Here is an 18,994-nt window from a genome sequence, read left to right on the forward strand (position 1 = left end):
CTTTCAAAACATACTGGTTTTCAGGTTGGAGAAATTAAATATAAACAATAATAAGTAATTCAACATAAATAAATTTATTGATGACTTTAAATTTTTGCAGAACATCAGGAGCATAGTGTTGGTATTGGTAGCCAGTGTGGTAGATAGCTGAAGTACCAGTAGGGATGTTTATAAACAGGTCCATGGATCTGTATTTGTATTTATTCCATAAATTAGTCACCATGGACAACTGTCTCCTTGTCTGTCAATATACCATGATCTATCAGCTTTGAACCTGTTCTGATCACTCATTAGTTTATTCAGCTACATCCTGTCTAGGAGACATGTTCATCTTTTTCTTACTTTCTTCAATGACTTATATCCACTTACAGCTTCTATTAAACACCATCCTAACACAGAATTCCCCAATCTTTCCATCTAAACTCCTGTAGACAATAAATTTACCCCTAAGTTTGGTCAGTTCATTACAGTGAGTCACAGAATAATGGATGATACACACACAACATAAAGTTGTGCTGTTAGAAGAAGAAACTTACAAAATATAAAGCAGAAGGGAAAAACATTGCCTGTTAAGAAATAGACAAATTCTTTAAATACGAAAGAGAAATGGCCAAAAGAATACACGGTAAGTGCTTCTTATCATTGGCTATCAGGTAAATGCAGGCCAAATCAGGGAGAGGGCTGGAGTGAAGGCACAGCAGTTAAGGACACTTGGTGCTATGGAGAGTACTCAGGTTTGATTCCTAACATCTCCAAGGTGTCTCACAACCTTTTACAACTCCAATACCAGAGGCTCTAATGCCCTTTTCTGGCCTTAGCAGATGCTAAATACACATGGTACACAAATATTGATGCAGTCAAAATGCTCAGACTCATAAAAATACAAATAAATGTCTCAAAGACAAACTACAAAGAAATTACATCTCACTCCAGTTACATAAACCTCAGTTTTGGCCAGGATGCCCAGAGAAAGGAATTTTCATCGAGTGTTGATGGGGATGAAAGTAGTGAAGTCATTATGAAGAAGAATACAGATGCTCCTCAGAGTGTGAAAATTATTACCACATGATCTCCCCATCAAATTTTCAAGATCTGTAATCCAAGGAAGTTAAAACAGCATAAAGATACTTAGATGACAGTATATTTTATGGAAATATTCATGGTAGCTAAAGTATAGAATCAAATCAATGTCTATGAATAAATGAGTGGGTAAAGTTTTTTGTTTGTAAAATATAGCTTTTCTTACAAAAATGTCATCCAATTTGCAACAAAATGAATGGAACTCGAAATACTTACGTTAAGTAGAATAAAACAGAAACAGAAGGAAGTGTCATGCACTCCCCATCACTTGTGGTAGTTACATTGATCTAAATGTGAGATAATGGTTTCTAGAGACTGGGAAGATGGTCACAGGAGAAGCATGCATAGTGAGAATAGAGGGAAGTTGGATTTGATCAGTGCATGCTATTTATATGAGTGGAAATATCAAATGGAACCATGTTGATTTATATGCATACATATATACGCATATGTTATATATCCATTTATATACATACACATACCATATATATTATACATTGACATTAAAAAATAAAAGTGGTGAGAGAAGTGAATCTTCAGAGCTGTATCCATAGCATTGCCAAAGTGAACCAGATGACACATTCAGTAAATAACTGGCAATCCCTTATTACTCATTACAAATTTATAACATGTTTTGAAAAAAATGTGACTATAAAATGTAATTCTCTCAATGATTCTGTAAGACATTTCAAGTCATTCATCTCTGAATGAAAAAATATGTCTCAAGAGTTTGATTAAAAGTTATTTTATAACTAGAGAGCAAGGAAACACAGAAAAAGCTCTTTAAAAACTTGAGCTTGCCTCTTTTGATTAAAAATCCATTTTTTCCTTCTACTGAATTCATGGGGCATGGTATTGCAGTCACCAAACTTGTGTTAATTACAACTAGAACAATTGATTGCCAGTCAAGTACAGAATACTTGAAACCAGATGCAATCAGCTCAGAAGTCCTCTGGGATTCACTTTAAGGAAGGGATTTACATTCCTCTCACCAATGTTCTCATACCTTCCAGCACTAAGTTTCCACAGCAGCATAAGTCAATAAATATAAAACACATGATTTTACATAAATCAAATGAGATTTTGTAGTATCCTCAGATAAAAAATGCAACAAAGTTAAATAACTACAATTTTTATTACTCTCTTTTTTAAACAAATATATGTTGGATGAACCTATTGTTTCAAATGTCAGAATCCCTTCTCTAAGTAAGCAATGGAATTTCCATGATAACAGAACAATGAATTCATTTTTTTCAGTGCACCATACATGTTTTAAAGTCATTGAAATTTATCAAAATTATTTAATGTATTATTTGAATGCATTTTTAGTAGCAACAATCCTGGAAAATAAAAAAAAATAAGCATGTATTAATGTCATTAAAGCTTCTTCAAACTAGGAATAATTTTGTCTTATTAATAATTTGATCAAGTTTGTATTAAAGCATGGACATATGTTAAAGAACAAATCTGAAATCACTCCTCTGTAATGGGGATGCTCTTTGCTTGATGGTAGTATCTAGGTGAATGATGTGCAGCTTTCATGTTGCTGAGATGTTAATATATAGTATAATATATAATTATAGCTCTACCTCTCAAACCAAGATATACATTTCACCAATATCTTTAGATGCTTCAATGTTAAAATGTTCTTTTAGAAAAATATATTTGCTGAAGTTGTGCGTCTCAAGCTGTTCAATGTGATGATTTGCTATGCATATACTATTCAGTTATCAACATTATCCAATTCATTACGTACAGCCATTAGCAACCATGTATCATGTTAATGTTCAAAACTCTATTCATATTACAACTGAAGCTTGTACTTTTTGAACAATGACTGCACAGTATTCTCTTTTCTAACTCCTGATAAACAGCGTTACACTTGTTCTTTTTCCCTTCTTTTAAATAACACACCTGAAAGAAGTTACTACTTCAGGGAAGAAAGAATTTTTCTAGTTCTCAGTTTTAGGGAGGCAGTCATCATGGTGTGGAAGGAAGTGATATGGGGCTAAGTGAATGCTGCTCTAAGCTGTAGCAAGAGTTCCTCACATCTTGACAGATAAGAAGCAGAACTTTTGTGCCAGAACCATATGTAGCAATCAATTCCAAAGTCTACTACCAACATCCTGCTTCTTCTGGTGAAGCCATATTCTGCAAACACACTCACTGTGTCAAATAACACCACCATCTGGGGAAAAAAATTTGAAGTACATGAGCCTAAGGAGTACATTCCACAATCTGTCTACTGAATTGGGAGATTCTTCCTTTCTTTTCAATTGCAGCCATGGTCTGTCTGTTTCCTTTGCTCTAGAGGGAGAATAATCCACATCAGGGTTCAGGAAGATCAATCAGAAACATTTTAACTCATTTTTTAACTTAAAGTTAATTTTCATGCAAGATATTATTATATTTATTCTTCTCCCTACCTCCTCCCAGCTCATCATCACTTTCCTACTCACCAAACTTCATGTTCATCTTCTCCCTCTCTCTTGATTTCTCAGTCTCACTAAAAAAAAAAAAAAAGCAAAAAGTGAAAACGAAAATTAAACAATAAGAAAATAAATAACAAAGCACAGTAAAATAAAAAGCTCTCTCTCTCTCTCACACACACACACACACACACACACACACACAAAAGAATTCCATTTTGCTTTGTCCAAATATTCTTCGATACTGGGCTGGCCCTGCATTGTGGTTGATTTACACCAACATTTTACTGAATAAAACTGACTTTTCCTTTACCAGCAGGTATCAATTACAGCTGATTTCTTGGTTAGTGGTGGGATTTTGTGTTCACTTATCATTTGCCATCTTGGTATGTTGTCTGATTTGAAATTGTGCGTGTCATTTGTGTGTTGTCACAATTTCTGTGAGTTCATGTGTTTGCCAGCCCTGTTTTTTCTGGAAGATGCTGTTTTCTTGAGGTCAAATCCCACCACTGAGACTTACAATATCTCTGTCTCCTCTTCCGCATAGATTCTTGAGCCTCAGTGTGAGAGGTTTGATAAATACATACCACTTAGGTTTTGGTGTCTCAAAGTCTGTACCTTGCTGAATATTGTCTAGTTGTGGGTTTCTCTGTTGTTACCATCTATTGCAAGAGAAATGGAGAAACACAAGATCCAGTTATACCACTCCTGGGTATATACTCAAAGAACACTATGCCTTACTGCAGGATTATTTCTTTATTCATGGATAGGCAACTATAACGTACTCTGGAGGAACTGTAGATCTGGGTTATATAGAAATTCTCTTTTCTGTGTTTTAAGGAACCTGTACTCTAATTCCCATAGTGGATATGCTAGTTCACATTCCCACAAGCAGTGTATAAGTGCTCTTCCCCATATTCTCAGCACAATTTATTCTTACTCATTATTTTAATGATAGCATTCTATTCTGGCTGAGATGGAATCATAGTATGGCTTATATTTTCATTTCCTTAATGGCTAAAGATGTTGAAAATGATGTGTATACATTAGCAAGTTATAAATCTTCTTCCAAGAAACATTCTTCATTTCCTTTGTTCATTTATAAGTTGGATTATTTGTCTTGCATCTTGAAGTTTTGAGTTTTGCATATATTCTTGATGTTAATCTTCTGTTAGGTGAATATCTTACAGCATCATCTTTTGCTCTATAGGGTATTTCATCACTGCATGATTGTTCTGTTTGCTAAGAAGAAGAAGCTATTTAAATTTTATTTAATTATTAATCAGCCAATCTCACTCCTCAGACCTTGCTATTACTTCCTGAACTGTTGGAGTACTTTTCAAAATGGTACAGTTTCTGCCTATATTTGAAAATGTTTTTACCTCTTTTCTTGTAGCAGTTTATTTTCCAAAGATTTATTTTTATTAGTGTGTTTGTGTGTGTGTGTGTGTGTGTGTGTGTGTGTGTGTGTGTGTGCACGGTTATGTGCACAAAAGACACAAGTAAAGGTAACTGAAGAGGCCAGAGATATTGGATTCTTGGAGCTGGAATATAAGAAATTGTGAGGTAATTAGAACCCAAATTTCTGTCTTGTAAAGACTGTGAACATTCTTAACTTCTGAGCATTCTCTCCAGACCTTTTCTAGTAGTTTCAAAGTTTCCAATCTTGAATTACATTAGAAGTTTCATTCACTACAATTTGGCAAGAAATACACTTTGGAGTTCTTTTACGTACATACACAATTTACCCACACTAGGCTTAAAGAGTCTATTCCCCAAATTTTAGGCATCTTCATCTATAATGGCATGGTTGTGGTGATGTGCATACATTTACATGGCCTGCATTCTCCCACTGGGCTATGTGTCTGTTTTTCTAAAACTAACATGTTGTTTGTGTTAATACAGCTCACTTAAAACTTGAAAGCATATATCATGTTACCTCTATTAATTTTATTTTTCAGGTAAAGAATATTGCCTTGGTTCTCTTTTTTCTGTGTTAGGATAAAATTCAAGGGGAAATAAAAAGGTCTTCTATGTCTCAGTTATATGTAGATAGCATTAGCTATTCAGATCTTCGAGCTTCTACAAGAATTTTAGGATGTTTTACTAGTTCAGTGTAGAATTCCTTAGAAATTGATACTAGGATTACATTAATTCTATGGATATTTTTTCAATAGTATTTTCACAATATTGTGAATATGAGTGGTGTTTCCATTTTAAGTATTTTCTTCACATTTTGTTTTCAGTATTTACAATTTTCACTGAATCTTTTAATTTTTTAAATGTGTGTGTATGTGGTATATAGTGTGTACATATGCTACACGGTACGGATTAATGCCCCTGTACAAATACTGGAGCCAGTGTTTAAAGATGGTTGTTTTCCTCTGTTATTCCTCACCTTCCTTATTATTGTTATCATGTTTAAAGACAGTGTTTCTTAATGTTTCTCTCTGAAGCTCACCAGTTCAGCAAAGGTTGCTGGCTAAAGTTGTAAGATCCTGTTTCAGTTAACCATTTAAAATTGTTGTGAAGGGGTATTTATGCTATCTTTACTAAATGTATAAATTATTGAAAATCAATTTAGATATTGAATCAATAAGATATTAATAACCTGGAAACTATAAGAATACATGTTATGAAGCTGCATATTCATGTGGTCTTCTCCATGTCCAAAATACAAACTCTCAGGATGATTTGATCTAGCCCTCTGTGTCTGAGCTCTGCATCCACAGAGTGAACCCAATGTGGATCAGAATGTCTTAAGAACCATGCATCTTTAATGAATAGGAACATTTTCTTCTCATTACTCATATCAACATAGTATATTAACCACTTATCTAGCATTTATGTTTCATGGCGTATCATAGATATTTACAGATGACTTAAAATAAGTGGAAAGTTGTACATTACCATATTCAATTGCCTGCTATTTTGTATTGAAAACACAGCATTTTTGATTTAGGTGTGCTAAGGAGGTTCTATAGTGAAACCTTATGAATTACAATAACTTTTTACATTTTCAATGCATTTTAATGGAACAGAATAGTCACAATACTTTTGTTTTATTTATTTTGATGCTGTTAATAAGTAAATTATCAAATGGGATAGACTTCCACATAATTCTATCAATACTTGCTCCAGAAATCAGCACAGATTTGACATTAATGTGAAAAATATATCTTAAAGCCATTTTGTGAGTGAAGTCACAAACTTTTGATTTGGTGCATTTTCATTGGGGTTGATAGCTTTCACCAGTCACAATACTTTTTAAAAAATTTACATTAACAGATTGTGAAAACTAAAAAAATAGAAGCAATGAATTTTAGAGAGAACAAGATTGGATTTATTACACAGAGAAAAAAAGGGAAAATTATGCTATTATATTTTAATTTTTAAAAATGAAATTATTACTTGAAATTATTAGCAAACTTTGGAATCCAAAGATTAACATAAAATATACTCAATGAATATTATAATAACTTAGTCAAATTAATTCTTGGACATCTCTATGTATGCCTATACAAATACATAGTGTCATACATAATCTCTGCAGTAACAACTAATAGTTAGAGAGAGCAAGAGTAACAGTGATTGCCATACTTAATTCCATTGCTAATCAAAAACCTCAGTTAATGTTCAATATTCTGCAGTTAGGCAGCTTTGTTCTGGGAAGTATGCAATCCCCCTTGGTGAGCTTTTCTTTTTTATTAAATAGATACCATTTCATGGCAGCAACCAAATGGGTTGTCGTGTTACACATATTTATTTACCTTATTTCATTTTCTTCTTTTGCATCCCTCCTTTCCATTTTGTTCAAATTTCTATTAAAATATTTGCTCTAAATTTATTATCATTGTTAATACTAAAATAGATGAATAAGTGAACAGTACCTAGCTTATCACTGACATCTGCTCTTCATAAGGTAAATAATTTGGTTGAGTAAACTTATATCTCACCAAATATCATAATATGTGTTTAGCCAAAATCACCTGTTTTAAATTTTGAGAAAAAAATGAACAAGCAAATGTGTGAAGCAGTCTCAGAAGTTCATGTTGACAATTCTTACATAATTGCATTACTAACTCTCTAGTGTCCTTTCATATTTCAGAATCTTTCCATTTCCTAGTTGGTTTTAGATAAATAAAATAGTACATAGCCTTTTCCTTGAGGTTTCACAGAAATTGCTTTGATGCCTCAGAAATTGTGAATGTAAACACAAACACATTTTTATATGTTTGTACAGCTGACCCATAATAGTCATTTAGACTTCAGTTTTTATTTTAAAATAGAATCATATAAGTTTATCCCAGATAGCTAAAGACACTTCTGTGTCTCCCTACATTTTTTATTTTTCTAAGTATGTCCTAGAATTCAAGTTTAGGTTTCATGATACTAGCATAATATCCAGAAGTACATTTTAGACAAGCTAGTCAACTAAATGAGAACACATCTATCAATATTGAATGTTCTACATGCATGGAATTTGGTATCTGTGTTCAGCAGAAGGGTTCTAGTTCAACTCTCACTGTTAGTAATAATTTCTGGTTGATTTATATCCTGAGAAATCTCCGTTGAAGTTTTTTTTGTTCATAGAATTGCATTTAAATTCAAAGATTGCATTTAAATTCAAAGATTATATCCTTTTTGATTTCTCAAGACACACACCCACCCCCTCCACATCTACATACATTTTATAATCTTTAGGTATCCCTATCATTTTTTAGAAAGTACGCACTATTCCTCATTTTCAACTTGCTTGGGAGTTTCTGTGCAATCCTTCAAGTTCCATTTTAGTGAACAGTAACACACTATTTTTGTGTCTGTGTTTTTAGTGTCCATAGATCACTAGTGGACTACCTGATGCACATGTGGCTACTCATGTATTTAAAAGAGACTACATCAAGATTAAATTGATCAAATTCATGGAGAGTTTACTTTGTGTCCTTACTTGAAGCATTTCATACATACATACATACATACAATAAAATATTATATCTTTATTCCTCCATCCATTTCCTCTTATATTCCCCCAACAACTCCTCATCCCAACTTCATGTCATTTTTATAGTTCAATATGTCTAGTTGTCTCTGCCTATATGTGGATATGTGTGGGGCATCTACTGAGACACAGAAAACCTACCAAAGGCATAGCCTCATAAAAGAATAATTCTTCCTTTCTCAGGAACTGTCAACACCTCCTCAGTAAGGGTAGGGCCAGAATATGACATAGTTTTATTATTTGATGGCTCCAATACAGTTTTCAAGCTATTTAAGCCAAAGATAATCTATGTATTTATATGCATTTTAAACTTGGGAAACATCCTTTCCTTGGCTATTCTTTGAAGGCTTTAATATCATTACATAATCATCTCATTTTATCATTTGTATTACTTCAAAGGCCTTTTTTTCTCTCTAATAGCTATGAGTTAGTAGAAACCAAAAATTTTGTTATGTTTAATTAAATGCCAGATGGAATCCAGATAGTTCTGGTGAGCTATCTATATTAGGTTTTTTTTTTTTTCTTTTCATTTTTATCATGAGTGCTGCGATTTCCCATAGAAGAGGTATATACTTACCCTGCTGTTACTTTCCTTGCTGGAATGGTTCCTGCCATACCCTCTCCTAATCCTTGTCTGGTGCTGTGAACAGGAATATGATCAGACATTTCACAGAGACAAGTATATTTCCTCAGCAAATAAATTCAAACAAAGCTGGTGTACACCTTTTTGAATTCTTCAACAAAATGAAAGTCTTCCTTTCAATTAAGAAACTCTTCACTAACCCTAGCCTTTGAATGTCAGGGACAAAAACCAGGGTTTCCTGGCATGTTAGCCATGATGCCTCTTCTAGAATGTTTGTCTGGTTACTTCTTTCCATATGTAATCAAGCCCTTGTTCTTTTTTCCAAAACAGATCAGAGATTAATTTCAATTATATTGTTACTGTGTCATTTATAGCAATAATAAATTTCATTAAGATCACAAACACTATCACTCTGGTTCAAGACTATTCTCAGGGCCTAGAGAGGCATCTGAACAGAAGCAAAACATGATGACAGCCTGTGCAAAGTCGGAGGAAAGATTATGGCATTCACAAAATGAAAATATGATGCTAACTCATAGTAGCTCCTGAATACTACATTTGAGAGACCGATGATGCTTGTTTAATAAACACACACACATACACACAAAAACCATATATGTGTGTATGCATATATGTATATATGTATGTATATGTGACACATATTTTATATATTCATTATATAAATATATGCATACTACATACAGGTAATCTGTGCATATATATACACATATGTATATATTAATCATCATTTATGAACTAATGTAATTTTTAACTTATTTAAAGGAACAACATAAATTTTTGCTGAAACAAAAAAATGAAACAGTGTATGACTTCTTTGTGATGTCAACACCTGAGGTTCTTTACATTTATCTCAAAATAATACATGATTTCTTGCTGGTGATAGTTATATTAGACAACATGTTTGAATTGCCTTCTCTCTAGAAAGTTATTTAATATAACATTAAGTCTCAGTTAATTTTACTTTTTACCAGTAATCAATTGCTGTAAATCATAATCTATTATGCAGCAATACTTTGAGTTTGAATTAGTTTTTAGGCAAACTTCTGACTATCATGGTCATTATGTACTCCAACATTTACTGGAGAAGCCATGTCACACCTTTTCAGATTCAAACATGGAACAAACCCAGAAGGTCTTAAACTTAGGAAAAGTAAGTAAGATTTATGGATAGGTTTGTCTTGAGACTTTTCTCTAGGTCTGTGAATACAAAAATTAGAAAAATGTCACATCTAACTATAAGAAATGTTTATTTATCTTATTTCCAAATATACCCTTTAAGAATAGTGGTTTTCTGTTATATCTACTGCACATAACTACATTTTGGGCAAATTAAATGGTGGTTCCTATTTGAATTGAAAAAACAATAAGGTTATTCATCTTTTAATTAGCTAAAATACAATCAGACATGCTGCTTTTCATGCTACATATTGACAACTTATATCTTCTATTAATGATAACTTTGATCAGTTGTTTAATGCTTGTGCACACATATGTTTCTTTCTTTAGGCAGTATACTACAATATAGTTTATAATAAGAGAAAAAGCACAATGTGATGCAAACTTCATCTCTGGCAATTTAGTCCATGTTTTCTAATTTTTTTTTTCTTAAGCAAAATGTGGATAAGGATCTTATTCAACTCAAGTATAACTCTGTGCTTTTAATGAGCTAATATATAGTAGTTAGAGCAACTGTATACTCTAATGACATTTTGAAGCACTACATGGAGATTGACTTTTTTATTAAATTGAAAGATATGTAAAGTATGCATTGGACAATGCACAACATTTTGCATATGTTAATTGTTAAAGTGTCCAACATTATGTACTAAACTGAGTTAAACCTTGTCACTGCTACCACTCACTTCACCCTAAATTTTATGTCACATGCGTGATTATAATACTGGGATGTACTTTGATAAATAAACTCATTCTGTAATTCAAGATTTTATAAATCTCCTATTTGTCAGATAGCACTATTTCAAATACCAGGGGCAAAATTTCAGGTGCAATTGGGCTTCAGCCCTTGCTAAACATACAGGACAGGTTGCTATTGCTGAATGTGAGCAATAACTTCCATCATTTTCTGAAAGTCTTCCAAAGCGCACATCAGATCCCAAACCCTCATCAACTGCTGGTACTCAGTGTTCAACACAGCAAGCAAACACTCCCCATGGTCTCTGTGCACACCTTCATTTTTTTTTGTGTTTCATCTGGGTATACACAGGCTACCTCATAATAATTTCCACTGTGAAAATAAGCCGTGGCTGAAAAGTGGGCTCACGTTACTGTCTGTGCTGTTATTTCGCCCTAAAAGCAGTTTCCTGGGAAGCAGATGATATGATGAAGTGGGATGAAATGCTAAAAATCTTAGGGGGTCAGCTGTGTACCTCATGAGCTTACTTGCTTAAATTTTGATGAAGTAGCTAGATTAGATTGGTTGAATCTACTACAATCCATTTCAGTCTATTGGTTGAAAATGATATATGGTAGTATTTCAGAAAGAAAATATTAAAAAAAAAAACTTCTATGGTGGGATAAAAGCCAAACAATAATAACAGGAAGGCATTAAGCAGTGAAATGTATATTTACTATGAAACAATCATTTTGAGGATGCTTTCAGATATATTTACAAAAGAATGAATTGCCTACCTTGAGTACAATGATATTATGCTAGAGACAGCTCAGTTTGCTTATGTGTAGTTAGCGGCAGCTTGTATTTGGTCGTAATGCATCTATTTATTCCAATAATTTTGTTTCTGGAGTAATTTCAGTGATGTAGTACTTACTAGGATGCTTTTAAAATGTCTTTTTCTGTAAATGGAATCACAAGGCCAGACTTTCATAAGTAGATATTAAGAGGAAAATGAGGCAAGAGGGAGGTGGCAATAACTCAGTACTGCATTAGGAAAAAACTGGCTGGGCTTGAGCAAAGGAGAGATGTTTTTTCTGGTAAATCTGAAGCTCCTGGATGGAATGGAAAGGTAACTCCTAAAATCTGTTCTGTAGATGAAAATGGAACTGATATGGAAGCTATAGTCTGATCATGGTCTCATATAAGTGTGTCCTGTATATACTAGATGCTGATTAGCTGTGCATTAAAATCTTTGCACTTAAATCAGCCCATAATTCTTATCTATGTTTAGCCATGTGGCTTGATACCTTTGCTCGGTTGTACCTTGTCATCTTGCTTCCTTTGTATATGGCTGGCAACTCCTTGCATTAACATTTTTAAAAGAGCATAAAACACAAAAGAATAGACTGTAGTACAACAAAATAAAATAATTAAAGCATACATAATTATATATCCTACATATGTACAAAAGCAGATGCATATACATTAATCTATTCAATTACCTGTTAAAATTTCTGAATAACTGATCTTGTGAAATGTCCCATTTGATATATTTTCTCCTTGTCTCTTCTGCATTTTTCCCTTCAACAAAAGTTTTAAATTATATAGAGCATGTTATATTACAAATTTTGGCCAATTGCTTAAATAAATTAGTAGTTTTTTCTTTTTTGAGATGAGATTGTTTCCACAGTATTTAAAATAAGTTTTTATAACTTTATGTTCTCAAGTATACATTTATTTTCAAGCTTTGTAGCATCCAATCATGTTAGATTTGCATTATATTTGACAGAAGAAAATGGTGTAGGAGTGATTGTCAATGAGATATTCTATTGTAATATATTTTCTTTTACACTAAAATTTTCCAAAGAAAGTTGCCACGATGGGTTCATATGAAGTAATTAAAGCCCCTCAGTTCCCTACCATATTTATATCTCAGCTGTCTTAGTCACATAATGGGCTTTCTTTCTTTAAAAATGATTTCTAACTACAAAGCTTTCCCCAGCTCTTTAGATTGTTCTGGGACTCCAGTATATTATATTCATTGTTGTATCAGTCCAACAGATTTAAAGGAAAGGGTAAAATGGTGTTAGCAGATTTTGGCAAATGTATTATTCAGGAAAGGTTACTGTACTGCTGCTGGAAGAGCCAGAATACCCCATCTTGTTCCACCTTGTAAAAACAAAAGCATACAGAAAGATTTCCCCATTGTACTCCAGAGTGCTGAACCCACACAAGCTGCAGCACTCAGTAAGAATCCTTTCTAATGACTCCTACACAGTCAGACCGGAAACGAAAATCTCTTTAAGAATCCAACCTCATTATTCTCATTTTCTATAATTTAACAACTTCTCATATTATTCTTAATGGAAAAGTCATGCAATATTGAGCAGTAACTGCTGTTAATTTCCTGCAGTATATCATTAGCATTTTGGGGTTGCTGGTGGAGAATAATTAACATGTTCTAATTATCATACTCATTGTCTTTTTTAGCTTATGAGAATATAGTCATACCAACCCTCGTTGATCTTACAATGGTATGTTTTATTGTTGCCAATGATAATATCCTGGGATAAACAAGACAAATTCTTTAAAAAAAAAAAAAAGAGGAAAAGGAAAAAGAGAGAATGTGTGATTCTCCAGTAGTAGATTTTTTAAATGGTTCAATTTAGAACAGAGTAATGTAACTTTTTATATTTCCTATCAAAAAAAACCTGGAGTCTTATTTCTGTAGCAGGACAACGCTATCTGTTTTTGCAAGGCGAATCAAGGTTATATTACACTATTACCACACAAGAAAATGTTTTCTTGCATCCCACCCAGATTGCATTTTTTATTCCTTTATATTTTTAAAGATTCATGCATAAAATGTGCTATCAATATACTTGAAAGTAATAACATCGAAGTTGTGTTTCAAGGATGGTTAGTACATTAGAATCTTTCTACAAAACTGTACTTTACCTATTTAATATATTTAAAATTCCTAAAACAACCAACTAAGTTCATTAAAACAATATGAAGAAGGAAAAATATAAGTGAAACTAATCTATATTTTAAAAATTCTTAATTGCTGGCAAAAGTCACACATTTTGTGATTAAAGAGATTTAGGCAAAGCTAGGTGCCTTATTATTAAGGCCTTTTTTGATGAAGGCTGTGTTATTAATGGTCTATGGAATTCTTTGTAATGGCTGTACCATAGAAAACAGTATTCTTTCATAAAACTTACTTGTAGAGGCATGCAATTCATACTCACAAATAAGTTCCATTTGGCTCCATGAATTAATTTTCAGAAAACCAAGACAGAGATAACAAAAAAGAGGAGGATGATCTAAACATAAAATTATTCTCCAATGTTCCCTGTTTACTTGTGTTAAGTTTTAGAAAACACCTGAAGCTGAAATAGTAATGTAGATTATACGAGAAGATAATGATAATTCCTTAACCAACTACCAGATAATATAAACATCTGTGGGTATAGCAACATAAATCACAATTGCTCAAATGGTCTGATATATCACTAATATTATTATGTTTTAAAGTTCATAGTTCATTTGAATAGCAATGCATTATAAGTTTTACCAATATTTGAGCTTTAACCCTCATTGCAAGTGGAGAAAATAATAGCATTTAATTCAATTCTTCAGCTAAGTTGTCAAACTAGGGCACCAGGTAAAATTGTTGGCATACTTTGAATCAGAGAAGTATGGTTTTACAAATTGGTTGGGAATAAGTTACTATATACCAGAATTGTATGTGTACTTAAGTAACCTTAAGGATGATGGCTGCATCATCCTCATTGAATTTTTTTTCTGCCTATAAGCTTCACTTTGCTAGACTCCCTTAGCTCTTTTGTTTTTTGTTTTATATTTTTTTCTGATGCCAGATCTATGCATAATGCTAAGAATTCCAAAGATAAAACACAAAAGTAACTATAAGCTAGACTGATACTCCTTGAATGACATGATAGTTGACTTAACTATTACCAAGTAAGCAATTCCAACCATTTGTTCACTAGTAGTTGGGAATTACTCCTTGCTGATTGGTAGAGGTGATGTCACAAAAAAAAAAGAAAAAAGAAAGAAAGAAAGGAAGAAAGAAAGAAAGAAAGAAAGAAAGAAAGAAAGAAAGAAAGAAAGAAAGAAAGAAAGGACCTGAGGAGGAATGAGGTCCTCATTGTAAGGTAAAATCTCTGTGAACACAGCACAGCAATGCACACCTTCAATCTCATATACTCAGTCTGTTGAGAAGGATCATAAGAGTTAGGCCTGCTGGGGAACTGATGCCTAACCTCTGTTCTCCAGGGCTCGAGAGTTCCCCAGACATGGATTCTTGGTAGGATTTACTGTACAGGCATTAGTTTCCTCCTGTGGAACAGACCTTAAATCCAATCACAAAGTGGGTGGTTATTCCCAATACATTTATGCCACTATTGGACTCAGGGGCATATCTGCCTGGCCAGTCTTTACTGTAGCTTGCAGGGTTCACAGTTGAGTAAGCCTGTTAATGACTTTTATCTCACAGAAGCCTGCAGAGCACATTCTTAGACTGTGCAAGTTAGCAGACAGGGAGGAAGCTTCCTAATAATTACAAACTTCACCTTGCAATATTCTATCATCAGTGGATCATGTCTTCAGCAGTAGTCTTAGCATCAAATTCTGCTTGGAAACAAAGACCAATATCAATACCTTATTTTTAAGGAAAGATTTCTGGGACTCTTTTAAACAATAAATTGAAGGGAGATAAACCATGTCTGGCACTGGACATTTGCATTAACACCAGTGGCTTCTGGGAATAAGATTTTCTCCCATATAGTGCAGGGTAACTGTATTTATATTCTTTTTATACATGAACACTTTAGAAGCTTATGAATTAGCATTGGCGTACAACTTTTGCAAACTTCCTTAATGTTAGTTATTCTCCTCTTCCTCCTTCTTTTTTACCCTCCTCCTCATCACAGTTTACCCCCATTTTGTCCACTTTCTTCTTGATAACATCTTTAGTTTACCACACACCTAAGTCTAGGACATTAACACAGAAAAAAAAAGGAAGAGGAGGGTAAAATGATAGGAAATATGTCTGAAAAAATGGTGTGAGGAATCATGTAATTATCTACCTACTAAAATTACATATAACAATACAAGTATGTATATACATATATAACTTATTTTTGTCTATCTCAACTGACAATGAGTCATCCAAGACAATACACTTTATTTTTTTGGTTGTTCAAGACAGGATTCCTCCATGTAGTTTTGGTTCCTGTCTTGGATCTTGCTCTGTAGACCAGGCTGGCATTGAACTCACAAAGATCTGCCTGGCTCTGCCTCCTGAGTGCTAGGATTAGAGGCGTGTACTTTTAAACAAAAGCCCCAACACTAGGCATAGGAAGTCTCCTTTTGAGTTTTTGTTGGGGATGTCAAAGAGACTCCTGATACCTTATAGGCAATTGCTGTTTCCTTTGTTTGTCTCCCAGAGGATGAAGGTAAGTCCCTACTGCTGAAAACACCATGTACTTTGGAAATGGGGCCAGTAAGATCACAGAGGACCTGAAAATCTCCCTAAGGATGAACTTTCATGGTAACAGAAGGTGCCATGCATTCTTTCAAAGGAGAAAAACAATCTTAGCTATGAGGCTTATGAACTGAAACAATGGTCAGCGTTATACCATATCCTTAAGAAATTGTACCATATCCTTAAGGGTGAAATAGTGGCATGCATATATTTGTGGTAATCAATAGCTCTTTAATTGGGCTTTAGTTAAGGTCAACAAGAGGGAGAATATGGTTAGTGTTGGAAACCTAGCCAACGATCTAGGGCTCATGAACTCATAGATCTTGGAGGAGTAACTACAACCTCCACTTTGGTGTAACTCCAAGCTACTTTCTTAATATTTATTTGCATTACCACAGGCACGCACAGGTCTCACTTGTCATTAAAACATGCCTTCTTACAACAGGCAGATAACACTACAAAAAAACCACAGCGATCAAAATGTAGAGAACAAACGACCATGTGATGTCCATTCTGAACTGATACATCTACAACACTACTCCTGCATCCAAAACTCAGAGAGGATAGTAAAAAATGGGACTTAAAGTTTGTAAGATCCAGTGGAAATGGATGATTGCCCTAAAATTTATTTTCCTAGAAATGTCAGAGAAGCTATATCCAAGAAGATTCACCTGGGGACAATGAGGACACCAGTAGCTGGTATAACTTTGACAGTGGCAACATGGGGCCTCATACCTAGACAAAGAACTACAGGCAAGTAAGGAATGCCGAGAGAAGCAGTTTTCCACAGGAGTCACAAATTGATTATCCAATGCAAAGTGATCAATGATAATATCATATAAATGCAAGTGAATTTTTGTATTTCTATATTTAATATATGGATTTTACTTTGAATGTGTATTTTATATATAAATATATATATATATGTAATGACAATTAATGAAATAAAGCCTATGATTTTGAGAGTGATCAAAATGGGTAACTTAGAGGAGGGGATAAAAGGGAATTGGGGAAATGATATAATTACGTTTTAATTTCAAAAAATGAAAAAGATTTTGATCGTGTCTACTAGGAGTATAAGAAGCTATCTCCATAATTTTCACCAACATGACTGCCTAAACAGGAACTAAAAAAAGGACAAGAAGAGGCATGCTCTTGCATGCCTCGGGCGGGGGGGTTGGAGAAGGGAGGACAGGGGAATCTGTGGCTGATATGTAAAATTAAATTAAATTATAAAATAATTTTTTAAAAAATGTGAAAAAAAAGAAACAGAGGGAAGAGAAACAGAGAGAAATGCAGGATAGATTCCAGCAGGCCTGGATCCTTATCCACCAGTCCAGAACTTTATTCCATAGGTCTGTTTATAACAATGTCAAGGAGTGGAGCAAAAGACCTCCCCCTTGCTAGTACAGTCAAATGTAGACCCTTGCAAACACCTGGTACCCAGGCCCTTGGTCTAGTCAACCTCTTGTACAGTCCTGCTGGGTACAGTCACTAGGAAACCTTGGGCTACAACACTAGGCTGAGAATCACTGATCCAGGTGATGCTCTTCAGGTTGTATATATCTTGAGTGAGGGGAGAAAGCCGTGGTGAGGATATTCTGCATAGACTCTCAACATCCATTCATGATCCAGAAGGGACGGTTTTCACATATTCCCTATGGGTCTGTCTGAGGCTAGAGTACTGAAATGGTCATGCCCTGTCAACAGGATGCATTCACTTACAAATTCATTCACTCAGAGTTTCCCACATGTCCCACAAAATGAAAAATTTAATTAGTACATGAAGAGATAAAGCAAACATGGTAAATTTAAATATATGTATTATTTATTTATTTGTTTATGTGTTTGTATGTGGATGTGTGTGTTGCAAGCACTTGATTCTTTGGTTGAATCTATGCTCTTGTCTTTGACTACAGAGGTGATAAAAGGAAACTTCTTCATATCTTCCTCTATCTCTTTCTGTCTCATTCCCTTGAGACCTTGAGATAAGATTGTTCACTGAATCAGACTCTCCCAATCCATGGGTATTTGATATTGGAATTTCACATCTTCATTCTTAAACAGAAAGCACTTTCCTAACTAAATCTGTCCTCAGACACTATTTTTTTAATTCAATAAGACAAAATTAGTACTGAATTATGAAATATAGGCATAGTATGTATTTTTCATCAAGTCCATTTTTCTAGCATTTAAATGGTACTGTATCAACTAACTTTCAATAATTTCTTAACAAAGTTAGTTTTTTTAGCCACCATACTGAGACAAGAAGGAGGTTGCTGTCATGCCACAAATAAAAACAGCCCCCTTTACCAGGAAAACTAATTAGGGACACAGTGACTGCCCGATTACTTGGCTTAAACACTACTGTGCTGCCTCAGAGGGACCTGCAGATACAAAACCAATATGCAGCTTCATTTTTCATTAAAGTGTTAAGAACAGACAAAAGGGGTCAAACCACAGAATAATTCACTGCCTTATTCCAGCCATTACTTGACAATGCACCCCCTGTATCTATTAC

General features: G+C 33.9%; 1 pseudogene; it reads left to right on the plus strand.

Annotated features, from left to right (window-relative positions):
- The first annotated feature begins 606 nt into the window (after nt 1–606).
- LOC131926131 (histone deacetylase 1-like) overlaps nt 607–18,994 on the plus strand; it is a 44,759-nt pseudogene continuing 26,371 nt past the window's right edge.

Source organism: Peromyscus eremicus, chromosome 16_21 (assembly GCF_949786415.1).
Source record: "Peromyscus eremicus chromosome 16_21, PerEre_H2_v1, whole genome shotgun sequence".
Classification (NCBI taxonomy): domain Eukaryota; kingdom Metazoa; phylum Chordata; class Mammalia; order Rodentia; family Cricetidae; genus Peromyscus; species Peromyscus eremicus.